This window comes from Amblyomma americanum, chromosome 7 (genome assembly GCF_052857255.1).
Source record: "Amblyomma americanum isolate KBUSLIRL-KWMA chromosome 7, ASM5285725v1, whole genome shotgun sequence".
In the NCBI taxonomy this organism is placed as follows: Eukaryota; Metazoa; Arthropoda; class Arachnida; order Ixodida; family Ixodidae; genus Amblyomma; species Amblyomma americanum.
In genome coordinates, this window is record NC_135503.1 from 68275266 (window position 1) to 68288751 (window position 13486).

Here is a 13486-nt window from a genome sequence, read left to right on the forward strand (position 1 = left end):
GGATCTTTGAGATTCTCTGGATGATAAGCGCAAGTCCGCAGTTTATTTGTGAGCTGCTATTGGCGTGTTTCATTTCAGTCTGGGTAAGAAAAGATTGAAAAGTGGTTATTTCTTGTTTGCCGCACCGAAGCACTATTTCAGTATGGAACACCAACTGTCCTAGAACACAACGTATCTTCCTAAGCAGAAAGATTGCCTGCGTCAGCATGAATACGGCCGTGGCTACTTCTAGTAGGGCAGGTTTCCGCCTAATAATTCATGCTTTTCTTCGCAAAATTTGTTAGCGCAGTGCCACGACGTAGTGAGAGCCGGCACTTCGCGCGCGTAAGCAAATTTCTTCAGAAGCGTGAGGGTTGGGTCAAGTTTCTCATTGAGCTGACACGTGTCACGGACTCGTAATAACAGACGACACCAATTAAACGTTCTTATTTTTCAACAATGCAAAACGGAAGTTCCTAAAGTTTACTATTTCAAACTTCATCAATTTCTGTTGAAAAAAGTATTTGCTCTGACAAATGTGTCTGTTAAAGGAAAAAAACAAAATTAATTTCTACGCTTAGATATATTTGGATAGCACGAAAAGGAGCCCCTTTCTCACCATAGGCAAATTCAGTGCTCGTTTACACCTGTCTGGTTTTCGGCTCATTTATTTATTTATTTCGGAATACTCTCAATCTCTTCTTGGGATTTTTACAGGAGAGGGCAAAACATACAAATATAGGTTCAGTGCTAATATTTTTTTAGAGTCAAAAATAGAGGCAAAACATGCAATACACATGACAACATTAAATAAAGCAATCGAGTCATAAAACTGATGATCGCACTTGATACAATAAATACACTAACAGGAACACTGTATTACAAGATTATGAACAAGGTTATGGTGAGAGGAATGTAAGCACAGAGCTCTCAGCGAGGGTAATACATTTGTCTATGGTGCGCTGGGCTGTGACTGATGGATGCAAGCGATTCCAATCTCGGACAGCTTGTGGAAAGAAAGAATATCGGAAAAGTATTACTGTGGCAGCAATATTCTTCAAGGGTGAGTGCATGCTTGTGACGTGTTCCTCTAGTTGTGCTTATACGAACAAAGTCTGTGGGAGACATCTTTAATGCATTATTAAGCAGTAAATACAAAAACTTTAGACGGTGAAATTTGGCACGGCTGGACAGCCTGTGAAGCCCAGCCTTGCGTAAAAGATCTGTGGCTGAATTCATGCGTCCATAGCAGTTGAAGATAAAGCGCACGGCTTTCCTTTGAACCATTTCGAGTGTTTTAACGTTGTTTTTAGTGTGGGGGAACCAAGCTATGTTAGCGTATTCTAAGTCCGGACGGATAAAAGTGGCGTAAGCAAGAAGTTTTGTATCAGATGTAGAATGACGAAGGGCGCTTTTAAGGAAAAATAACTTGTTCATTGCTTTGCTGGCTAAGCTTTGAACATGCGTAGTCCAGTTTAAGTCACAAAAGATGACTACACCCAAGTATCGATATTCAGTCACACTACGGATATTCATGTTATTTCAAGAGTATACATAGTCTAATTTACACTTTTTCCTTGTAATCGACATAGAGACCGTTTTTTCGAAATAAATTACCATTTGCCATTTATTACACCACTCTGCAATTTTTTCTAGAGCATTGTTAAGTTTTTTCTGGTCATTAGAGTTTTTTATTTCTTGGTATAGCACGCAGTCATCCGCGAATAATCGTATTTTTACATCAGTTTCATTTGATATGTCGTTAATAAAAAGTAGAAACAACAGCGGGGCTAAAACTGTACCTTGCGGTACTCCTGAAAGAACATTTACTAACTTGGAGGCATGGTGGTCGTATTGCACAAATTGATAACGGTCAGAGAGGTAATTATAAATCCATCGTACCAGTGGTCCATCACCAAATATAGTTTTAATAGTTTTTGCAATGTACAGTAAGCAGACTTTATTACAGAACATTTTGCTTGTAAAACAGCGTTTCCTTGCAATATGTTTTTGCAAAAATTTATATTTCTGCAGTGGTAGTTATGTTTTAGGGTGAACACTATAGCCAAGCCGAGCAGGAAACCTCGTCTTCCCGGTATTCCCGTTGTGAATCGAGTGCCAGCTTCTTTAAGAAACTGACCACAGCGGTGATCATAGTGGTCCGAGCATCCGCCTTGCATGCGGGAGGTGCGGGGTTCGATCCCCAGAGCCGCCAGGTACCCACCGGGGATACAATGGGTGCAAAGCTTTTTTCTGGTCTGGTGCTCGGCTTATCTAGGGTGAAATGCCTGGAAAATGGGTGTTCGACCCCACCTCGAGTATCGAAGAAAATACCGTGTGCCATGGCGCTCTTTGGCCACAGATGCCCTTGCCCGGTAAATATTCATCTTTATCATCATCTTTAAGAAACTCCCTTAGACGGTGGCGCAAGCTTTCTCTATAGTTATTAATTAGGAACTGTATGGTGCTGATCTCTGCTCTTCACGATGGTGTGAAGGCGACGGTGCTCCGTCGTAGGGAAGCCGCGGAGTCCGCGATAAGCCGTGACCATGCGAAGCACGATACGCTCACAATTTTTAAAGACAGCACATAATAAAAAGCTCATTTTTTAAATTTCTGCTATAAATTTTTGCCATGAGCCAGATGAAGACTTGAGAATCACGAATGAAAAACTGAATTGCAAAATAAATTTTTATTTACTGAATTTGCCATTTCGTTTGCCGCGTCCCGCATGGTTGTGCATGCAATACGGCGGAGGTCATAAGTGACCACAGTTACACAATTTTACAGATGAAACAAACGAATCAAGTCTCGCGCCAGTTGCTTAATTCTCATGGGTCAGGAAGCTCATGAATACGTGGCCGAAAAAAAAAAGAATAAATAGCCGACAGATTCCGGCGCCTTAGCAGGAAGCCACATTGCCGACAACGATTGCACATGCATGCGCCTGGTTAGCCAGCGAGATTTTCAAAGCAAAAAAAAAAAGAGGAAAAACAAACAGCGCTTCGCTACGCTTCCAAGGATCCTCGGCTGCCATTGTGAGCGCAGTCGCATCCGCCGGCTCCAGCCCACACTCGCGTGTGACTAGCTGCGCGGACAGGGTAGCTGTACGCGCATGGGACGAAACCCGTATCGCGGCTGAACCAACTCTCATTGTTCAGAGCCATTGCGAATGAGCTCCGGGCACGTTTTTTCTGTCCTCTTTTCAATGGGAGCGCAAGGTCAATTGAAGGATTTCCATGCAGAATGCATCTGTCCTACCGCCTTTTATTGTTTCTCGTGCCTTGTGTATACAAAGAAATGAGAAAAAAAGAAAGACTTGTCTTTCAATTGTCAAAATAAAAAAAAACGTAGTTTTTTTATAGTAAAAAAGACGAAGCCTCTCTCGACATGGTACATGCGCGTGCAGCCAGACGACATCTAAATAATAATAGGGACGCTGATCTCAATGTCAAATGCGTGGCTTGATGAAGTAACTGGGACAAAATAGCGGGGGGGGGGGGGGGGGGGGGCTCCTAAATGATTCCTTACAAAACAAATCGTTCAGCTCTCGCGTCAGCTCTAATTTGTTTTAGCTCATCGTGTTCGATGATGATTTGTTTCTTTTTTCTCATGCTAATCAGCCTAGTGCTTCCTGGCACCTCATTAGAGAAAAAATTGGTTTCGGCGGCTTTCAAAGATATGATTTTTTCAATCAAATTTCATTCTCATTAACGCGCGGTGAGTGACACTCCGTCATTCACGGCACTTCAGCGTCAGCAGTCTCTGACAGTTATTACTAGATACGGCATAATTTTATGTTAATTGTTAATAGATACCTTTAAAATAGGACGTGCGATGACGTTTGCACAGAAAGAAAGAGCAAAAGGCACATTTTTTTTTTCTCAGAACATCTATCGCACCGCCGCGACTGTCAGGTGCCACTGAAAGTTGCGTACGTGACATGACCACACACCCGGTGCTCTCGAGCTACTGAAACCGTTATACAAGCGCGGTCGACAGGGTACAGTTATCCGTGTACACGCGGCGTCTGACTCTCCTCTTAGTAATCAACCTTTCGGTACGGCGAAACGAAGAAAAAAATATTAGAACTACTGCTAAGCACAGGAAGGTCGTAACAGAACAGGATCATCGCTCAGTGAACACCTTCCTAAAGGTTTGTCAGAGGTAGTAAAGAACTGTGCGATAGCTCTAACGTGAACGCCTCTCAGTGGCTACTTTTTTTGGAGCGCTTTCTCCACGTTAATTACGAAAATAACGTCGCGACGTTGACAGAGCTAGACATGGTGTTAAAAAGACAACGTTTAAAGACTTTGCGCTGTTCCCTTCGTATTCTCCAGAAAACAAAGTAGAGAGGACGGACAATGCGAGAGTCGTAATGGCACGCTTACTTCAAGGAAAAAAAAAAGTTTATTGCAGACTTTGAGCACTATGACGAGTGGAAAGAGCGTACACTCAAACTAAATAGAAAAAATGTCATTAGAAAGCCAACTTATTGCCGCTATTGCTCGCAAAAAACTCAGTTCACGGCATAGAATCTTGTTTGAAATCCGTTTTGGTCAAGTATTGCACCGAAGAGAGATGTCGCTCCTGGTCACTGCGTCGCACGGAAGTGTCAACTTTCACTCAGCGTCGACGTCGGCCAAACTGCGTGTCGACACCGCCCATGAGCCTGATTGCTGGTGGCTGGAAGCCGATGCCGAAGCGTCCCAGGAAGAATAGAGGAGCCAGCGTAGTGCTGGCCGGAGGCCGAGCGGGCGCGGCCGCCGATCCCGATCCGCAGCAGGCCGGCTGGATGACGATGACGTCGGACCTCTTACGCGTCGCTCTGGTCGAATCGCCGGCCATCGTCGCATTCGCGCGGGTACGATTAGTTGAAACTGCATCAAGCTCGACGAAAGGCAATAGCGCCAGAAGGAGGCAAGCAAGCTTCGGCAGTGCGGTTTGCGTCGCTCTTCGGACTCCAGTAGCCATGGTCCGTGATGGTAGAGAAGCTCTTCGAGTGATTGCCGGAATGACGTGGAACACTGCGGTATGTTGGAGAGCGAGGACAGTGCTATCTTCTGCCTCTGTTGGACACAAGACTCTGCGATGCCGAGAGTTTCGCTAAGGCTCAAAAAGATGACTCTTATATACACCCCCGCCCTACTTATATGCATGACATGAATGGCGCGAGCCCTCGACATTTTTGCGTGTCCTATCATCGTTCACTGAGAACTTTGCATCTGTACACCCAGTTGTGTCTGGACCCAATATCAATGATAAAAGTTGCTCGAGCGGTCAGTGCTCCTTTTGGTTGCCTCCAAGGGCCAAAGTGTTTTCACTCCAAATTTGCCTTTCAGCAGAAGAAAGGACGAGAGTTCGACAATGTAAAAGCGTGTTCTTGATTGTTTTCAGTGAAGCTGTCTTTGTGCCCAGAGGGCTCAGGCAGACAACGAGCACGACTGCAACAAAGCGAGGATTCGTCCTCTATGGCGCATAATTTACGACGTCCACTGTGTATCGCGACTGCGCCTCCCGGACCGACCCTGACAAGTGAAGTATGTACAGCGAACCCGTGTCAGACTATGTCGCGGACAAAGCGCGGCACTGTTTTGGGGCAAGGCCGTGACTACGACGAAACAAGGAGGAAACGGTATTCGGCGCGAGGTCGCCATTTGCAGATGAGCTGTCCGCTCGCTAGGCAGGCTTTTCGAGGAATAATGCTCATAATGCGATGAAAAAGTATGTGAGCGCCTTTCCGTGTATGGCGGTCGCACCAACGGCCAGCGTATACGCCCTGTCGCGACCCGGAAACCTGGGTAAACACGCCAGGTCTCGTCGCAGATTCAGCTATGGCTACTAACGGTGTCCGCAGCAATTCTGCATCATTTTACTTCCCACATTTTCGGCGGTCAGCGCCACTGATACGTCCACTCAGGGAGAAGGAAGGACTGGTGATCTTATCTACAAATGTTAAGGCTAACTTACGGTCATTCTTAGCGACGGTTTCTGTCGTTAATATTCGTAAGCGTTGTTGAGGCAAGAGATGGTTTCTGCATGTATAGCGACTTGGCCGCTGAGTGAAGCTGAACGTTGGGCTCCGATTCACAAAGCTGGCTTTCCGTACACTAATAGCACCACACGTCACACTCCGAGCTGCATTTAGTCCTTGCATGACGAACCTCGATATGTTAATGCACACAATATGAGGAAAGAGGTGTAACCTAAAGTTTGAACGACATCACAAAAAAAAAGAATGCCATCTTGTGCATTCCTGGGTGATCCTGCAGCGTAGTTGGAAATTTAAGAACACTTTCAACATGAGCAGATACGCCCAGAAACAAATGAAGACAGCGACTGGAGGTCGTTAGGAAGACTGCCGATTTATGCTAGTTCTATTGTTCGCATAAGCTTCCTCTGGATAATGCAATCAAGTTTTTCCAGCTTTGGCAGCGTTACTTAATAGGCGATACTTAGAACTAGGTTTAGGACGTAAGCTTCAGCATTCACGATACGTATCTATGTGTTAAAATAATTGTGTTTTTTTCACGCGATAACTGTGGATCGACTGGGAAACGAAAGTGGAGTTAACTGGCAAATAAACACCACCATCGATAATGTATTACTTCATGCAGTAACCGGATATACTGGTTAGTATCTATATAGCAGCATTTTGCATGGTGCCGATGGGACGTGCCACCGCTCCCACCACCAGCAGCGAATATATTTTGCACCACAGTTTGCGAAAACTTTAAAATTTTAATAATTTTCAAACCTCATCCACACTTCCAGTACCATGGGTCCTTATTTTATTACGCATCCTGAGCGGCTCACCGTTGTCCTTGGGCAGGATTCAGTCACATTTTGTAAGGTAGAACTGGCCTAAATACGATGGGAAGATTCAAGTAAAAATATCACTCTTCCTTGAATTCCTGGTTACCGCTAGCAACTCTCCAAGGTGAGTCTAGGGCCACACGAGAAAAGTAGCAGTTCATACGCAGGCGTTACAGCAGCGTGGTGCAATCTTGATAGGGATGATTGCACGTGTGTGCACTTGCGTGTATATGCATGTTCGTGCTTGTGTTTCTTATGAAACGGAAAGCCTGCTGCATACAATAAAGCTGTCCAGAGATTCAGCCAACATCTAGACTATCGGGAGTCGCTGGGCGAAAGGGAGATGAGTATGAAGAAAGCGGACAATGGGGCATCTCCGGGCAATGGGCCATCTCGGTCAAGTCGTCTACTGCTATGACCAAGACACAGTTCGAATCTAAACTCACTGTGTCACAACTTCCCGACGCCGTATTGGCAATGGAGCACTTACCTTTCACACTGTTCCAGGCTGCCCTACTCCTTGGCTCATCGCTACCTTGTTTGGCATCGGACGTGGTCTTCACCTGCCCAGTTGAGAACGCGAATCAACCCGCGGATTGGACGCAACAGCCTTGCCTACAGATCCATCTGGAAGGAAACCTGTTCTTCGGCTGGCAACCGCGGTCGTTCATCACCAGCGATACCACTATCAGCGCCGGCCACACGGAATATAAGCTGCTGCCCGTGAACGCCCCTCTGGGGCACGACGCCGTATTGGCAATGGAGCACTTACCTTTCACACTGTTCCAGGTGAGTTACCTTGATCATTGCACTTGCCTAAGAAGCAAGAATCGCTGCTTGTTTTTGGTGTCGTGCCCCAGAGAGTGGTTATTTGCCCTTGAAGCATGCGAGGAAACTGTGCAACATTGCTTAAGTAGTTTATTCTTAATTCTTTCCGGGGATGTGGAAACAAACCCCGGACCTGATTCTAATGACATCCTGGCTACTGTGCTGCGTCTTCCGCTGATTCTCCTGGTGCAGTTTCCAGCGTCATCTCTGACCAGCTCAGAATTATTGAATCGCGTTGTAATGACGCGGAAAACAGGATGAGACGCTGCAACTTGCTTTTTTTCGGCCTTTCTGATGACATATCTGAGACATGGTCAAGTGCTGAAACAAAAGTGATTGACCTGTGCAAGAATGAATTGGACATTACAGTAGATTCATCGCAAATAGAACGGGCACACCGCATTGGTAAATACGACCCGGAAAAGTGCAGGCCAGTGATGGTAAAATTCACATTGTTTAAGGACAAACAACAGATCATTGGGAACGGCATCAAGCTGAAAGGAACTAACTACGCTGTGCGCGAAGATTTCTCCTTTCAGACACGACTGGCTAGAAAGAAGTTGATCGAATTTGCCAAACCACAAAAAGTTCCGTACAAGCTAAATGTCGATAAGCTGAGAATAAACGATAGTGTTTACGTGTACGACGCCGCTACTGACACCGTAAAACTATCTTCCGCATAGGTAAGGTGTTGCTCGGCTACACGTGTCATCAGGAAAGAACAAACATCTTACCGCAATAACACCGCGCAATCGCAGCTCTCCTTACTTTTCACTAACATACGCAGCATTCTTCCTAAGCGCATCGAACTTTGTTCATACCTTGACAATTGTGAATGCGACATTTTAATACTAACCGAAACGTGGCTCCATAAAGATATTAGGAACGATGAAGTCTTGCCTGATATGGACAGTTTCACTATCTACAGAAACGATAGGAGCGACAGAAGGGGAGGAGGGGTGTTGATTGCTGCTAAAAAGCATATAACTTCTTTTCCCGTTGATATTCCTAGTAACTTAGAAATTTTGTGGGTTTGCATCACATCGCCATCTTCCAAGCATCTTCTTGGAGTTTGTTACAGACCACCAGATAGTCCGCAATCATTCGTCTCTGATCTACATGATAACCTAACTGAAGCAAAAGCTAAATTTCCAAAAGCAAGTATTTGTCTACTTGGTGACTTCAACTTTCCCGAAATTGACTGGCCGAGCTTAAGTTCGAGAACACGTGATGGCACTAATTTTGTTCAACTAACTCTCGATTTCTCTTTGGTTCAATTAGTCGAAAAACCTACCCGAGGAAACAATAAGCTTGACCTCGTCTTCTCGTCAGTCCCAGACAATATAAGCCCTATCTCTTATTCTGATGGCTTCAGTGATCACGAACTGCTTAATTTCACGATTTCCATGCCTTCATGCGCACGTGCACAAACACATAAACGTATTTTTGATTATAACCGCGCTGACTACAATGCCATTAATATAGGGTTACAATCCTTTTGTGACACATATCTTCCGACTTTTTCTCAGCGTTCGGCCAACGAGAACTGGGTTTTGTTCAAAAATAGTTTACTGGAATTAGTACACCGTCATATACCACTGCTCACCCTCCGCACGAACGCGTCTAAACCATGGTTCAACAGGATGTTACATGCATTAAAAAACAAGAAAAAGCGACTATTCAAAGCTGCCAAACGCCTTGGCACACCGGCTTCATGGCAGAAACACAAAACCGCCGAAAAAACATATTGTAGTGCCATCCGCAAAGCAAAGCTTAAATATTATTCCCATGACCTTCAATCCCTTATGACACACAACCCTAAAAAATTTTGGAAAACGATATCACCTATTGACACTCCGGTTCTTGTTTCGTTGTTGGATAACACTGGTGCTCCAGTTATAGAAGAAGAATGCCCACTTATATTTAATAATTATTTTTCTTCAGTGTTCACACAGGAAGACCATTCCACTACTCCACCATTAGTAGATGCCGATTACCAGTACATGAGTCTCATAGAAATAAGTGTCTCCGGTATTGCAGCATTAATAAACAATCTTAAGATTTCGACTTCTGCTGGCATTGATGATATTAATACAAAAATTCTCAAAAGCACAGTGATCCATTCAAGCAATATTCTCTTCCATATATTTCGTCAGTCGCTATCAACTGGTGAAATTCCAAGGGATTGGAAAATTGGTAAAATTATCCCCATCTTCAAATCAGGTGATAAAACGAACGCGCAAAATTATCGCCCCATATCATTGACATCTGTCCCATGTAAGATCCTCGAACACATCATCGTATCAGCAGTGGCGCAGCATCTAGATAGTAATAATTTCTTTTTTTCTAACCAGCACGGGTTCAGGAAAGGCTTCTCTTGTGAGACTCAACTACTGAAATTTACTAACGAGCTACTACACAACATGAACGAGAACTTCCAAACAGACTGCATATTCTTAGATTTCTCAAAAGCATTCGACCGCGTTGCGCACTCACGCTTAATAGGTAAAATTACTTCCCTCAACCTAGACTCACTAACAACCTCATGGCTAAGGAATTTCTTGTCTTTTCGTAAACAGTTCACGGTTGTTAACGGCCACTCATCTCCGTTTAGCGATGTTCTATCTGGTGTTCCTCAAGGAAGCGTCCTGGGCCCGTTGCTGTTCCTGATTTACATTAATGATCTGCCATCTAACATTACATCAACCATTCGCTTGTTCGCAGATGACTGCATAATTTACCGCAAAATCCGATCACCTGCAGACCTTCTTGCACTTCAAAGGGACCTCGATCATGTAACCGCTTGGTGTTCATCATGGCAAATGTCACTTAACACTGAAAAATGCAAGTTAATGACATTCAGCCGCAAAAAATCTAACTCTTCGTTCAATTACATGCTCGATAACAGCTTAGTCTCTCAGGTGTCTTCTTACAAATACCTCGGTGTCCATTTTTCATGTAACTTGTCCTGGTCCACTCATATACAGAAAATAACAGCTAAAGCATCCCGGACCTTAGGATACCTAAAACGGAATCTTCATGGAACTCCTGCTACTACCCGTAAGCTCGCCTATCAAACATTTGTTCGTCCGCAACTCGAGTATGCATCATCCATTTGGTCACCTCACCAGGCTTATTTAATTAACTCCCTTGAATCAGTCCAAAATCGTGCTGCGCGTTTCATCTCCAGAAACTATGACCGTCACTCAAGCGTCACAAACATTAAATTATCGCTCTCTCTTTGTACCTTGCAATCACGAAGATTAATTGCCCTAATCTGCTTATTTCACAAGATAGTCTATAGCAGTAATCTTTCGACTTTCCCTCTTGCCCAACCTCACCGCACCTCGCGCCGTTTAAACAACCATCTCAGCTTCAAACGCCTTTCAGGTAAAACCGTTGCATTCAATTCATCCGCTTTGCCGCAGGCTATTGTTCACTGGAATGGTCTTCCGGAACACATCGTCAATATTCGTGATCCAGCTTCTTTTAGGACCGAAATAACAGCCATTTTTTCTAATTACTGACGCGTCAATAACTATTGTATAATGATGTTCTTACTGTTTAATGAGTACTAACAGTCAATCAGCATTATATAATCGTGTCATTCATGCTCCTGTTATTACCCCTATTTATGTAATCCCCCCCCCCCTCACACAATACTCCATGCTTGGAGCCTGTGAGGCAACGTGAATAAATAAATAAATAAATAAACAAAGTGGAATCTCACGTCACTGTCAGGAGCTCAGGAAGTGAACTCTGAAAGCTACTGGCACGTTTAAAGAGTGCTGTCTTACTCCGCAGTTTGTACCCTACCGCAACCGTTGGCAGAGAGGAAGCGAATTATAGTTTCCCCTGTAATATTACAACGCTTCGTGTTTGCGCAAGAAGAGGAGGTGTGCCCTACAGATCCAAAGACAGTTGGCTATAAGCAGCGAAACAACAGCGATAGCGGCATCTTCCAACTTAGAACATCCTAACGGCGGGCGCCTGCGACAACAACGCCGCCGCTCGGCAGCACTCCCTCTCCGAACGCTGTGGGCTGGAAACTTTTGGCAAACGCTAGCCTTCGCCAAGTTTCCACGGTCCACAAAGTAATGGGGGGGGGGGGGGGAAAGAGCCGAGAACTGTTCACACTTGCGAAAAGTTTTAGCAGTTAGTACATGAAATTCTTCGCTGTTAGCTGTGCCTACAATTTAGCACAAGAAAGCGTGAGACAACGTATAGGGTGGCATCGGTAGGTTCTACCTAGCGGTCAGTGGTAGCACGGCACGCCGTCTCCACGTCCTGAGCTTCGACGGGGTCTGCATTCGTGAGAGCTCCTATTGTTGGCCAGGCAACCATGCAGGAGAAAACGCAGCGAAAGGGTACATTGTTGAGCTAGTCGATGAACCGCCTAAGAAAGGAACAGCGCAACGGGAAGGAGACAACTACGCAACACGTGTGTTAGCAAAGCCTCTGTCGTGAATTAACAACAAAATTCTACATCTCAACAATTAAGACAGCAAGGAGGGCGTGTTATGGTTTTTTGGCTATTTTGTCTTTTGGTACGATGCCTAGTTTTATTTTTGGAGTTGGCTTAGCGTTTCGCATCGCTCCTGCTTCACTTTCTCCCCTTGTTTCTGGTTGCCTTTCGATTTCATGAATGAAATAAAGATGCTGAGTCGCGAGTGAGCGCTATGTCCACAACCTTCTTGAACTTCTTCTATCCTTATTGCACAGTTCCTTTCTTCGAATAAAGAACAGAATCAAGATCTGCAATTGAACGACGAAACCACTTTCGCGAGTATTTTTCTATTCTGTGAATTTCACCTGCAGAGTATCGTCTTGAATGCCGAAGTTCCCGCCTTCTTCATGCGCAATGAATCATACATTTGAAGTACAATGGTACGTTCCACCTGGCAATCGTGCAAATGAAGCCGTGCCTTGTGTCCGATATTGTATCCTCGCATCCGTATCGTCTTCCTTCCCTCTCCTTGCCATGCACCCTCATCCTCGAATTCGCTTTCACCGGCAGAAACCTCCGCGGTTCTAAAGGACCAGATGGGCCTTGCCGGGGCGCTGATCAAACAGCGGCGACCTAAAAAACCAACTCTGCCAGGAACCGCCCCTTTCAGTGAAACCGTCGGCGCAAAGCGCGCCTGATCGTATATATATGCATGCGACTAAGCGTGCGCGAGGCTTTCCAAACAAGATCTTCCCCACAGTGGTAAACCTACTAAAGTCACGCATTGAAGCGACTACTTCCCATTCCGTACTATTGTGAGGCATTGTAATTCATCAAAACTAAAGCCAGCTGACGTCTTGTTTACTGTTGCGTACATCAAAACGAAATTTTTCGCACCGAAACCGCAGTGCAGCTTCTGGAAGACAGAGGCCAACATGAGGGTCTACTACGGTTGTGTCCTTGTGTGTCTTCTGGTATGGCACCATGCATGCTCGGGGATGACAACTAACAAACCCATGATGAAGGGTGACAAGGGTATGAACGGTGGGAAGCGTGAACCGAACCAAGGCAACCGACCAGGCATGACGCCCGGAGGAAGTTCATCTGAGGACCAGGAACAAATGGACGATTCCACGGAGAGCGCTAGCATGGAGACAGGGGAGATGGCTGAAGGCGCAAAGAATTGCTCAGTGTCTGACATGGGCATGAGCAACACAAATGTCAAGAAAGGTGGCCCGGCATCTCCGAATCCAAAAGGAATGATGACCAAAGGGAAGATGGCAATGAATTGTTCTGCTGACGCTATGATTACTGGAATGCCAGGCGCCAAAAATGGGATGATGACGACGAGGGGCCAAAAAGACCAGATGCTGTCCGCGCCAACAACGCCCAGAGGACGCCGAAACTGTAAGACTT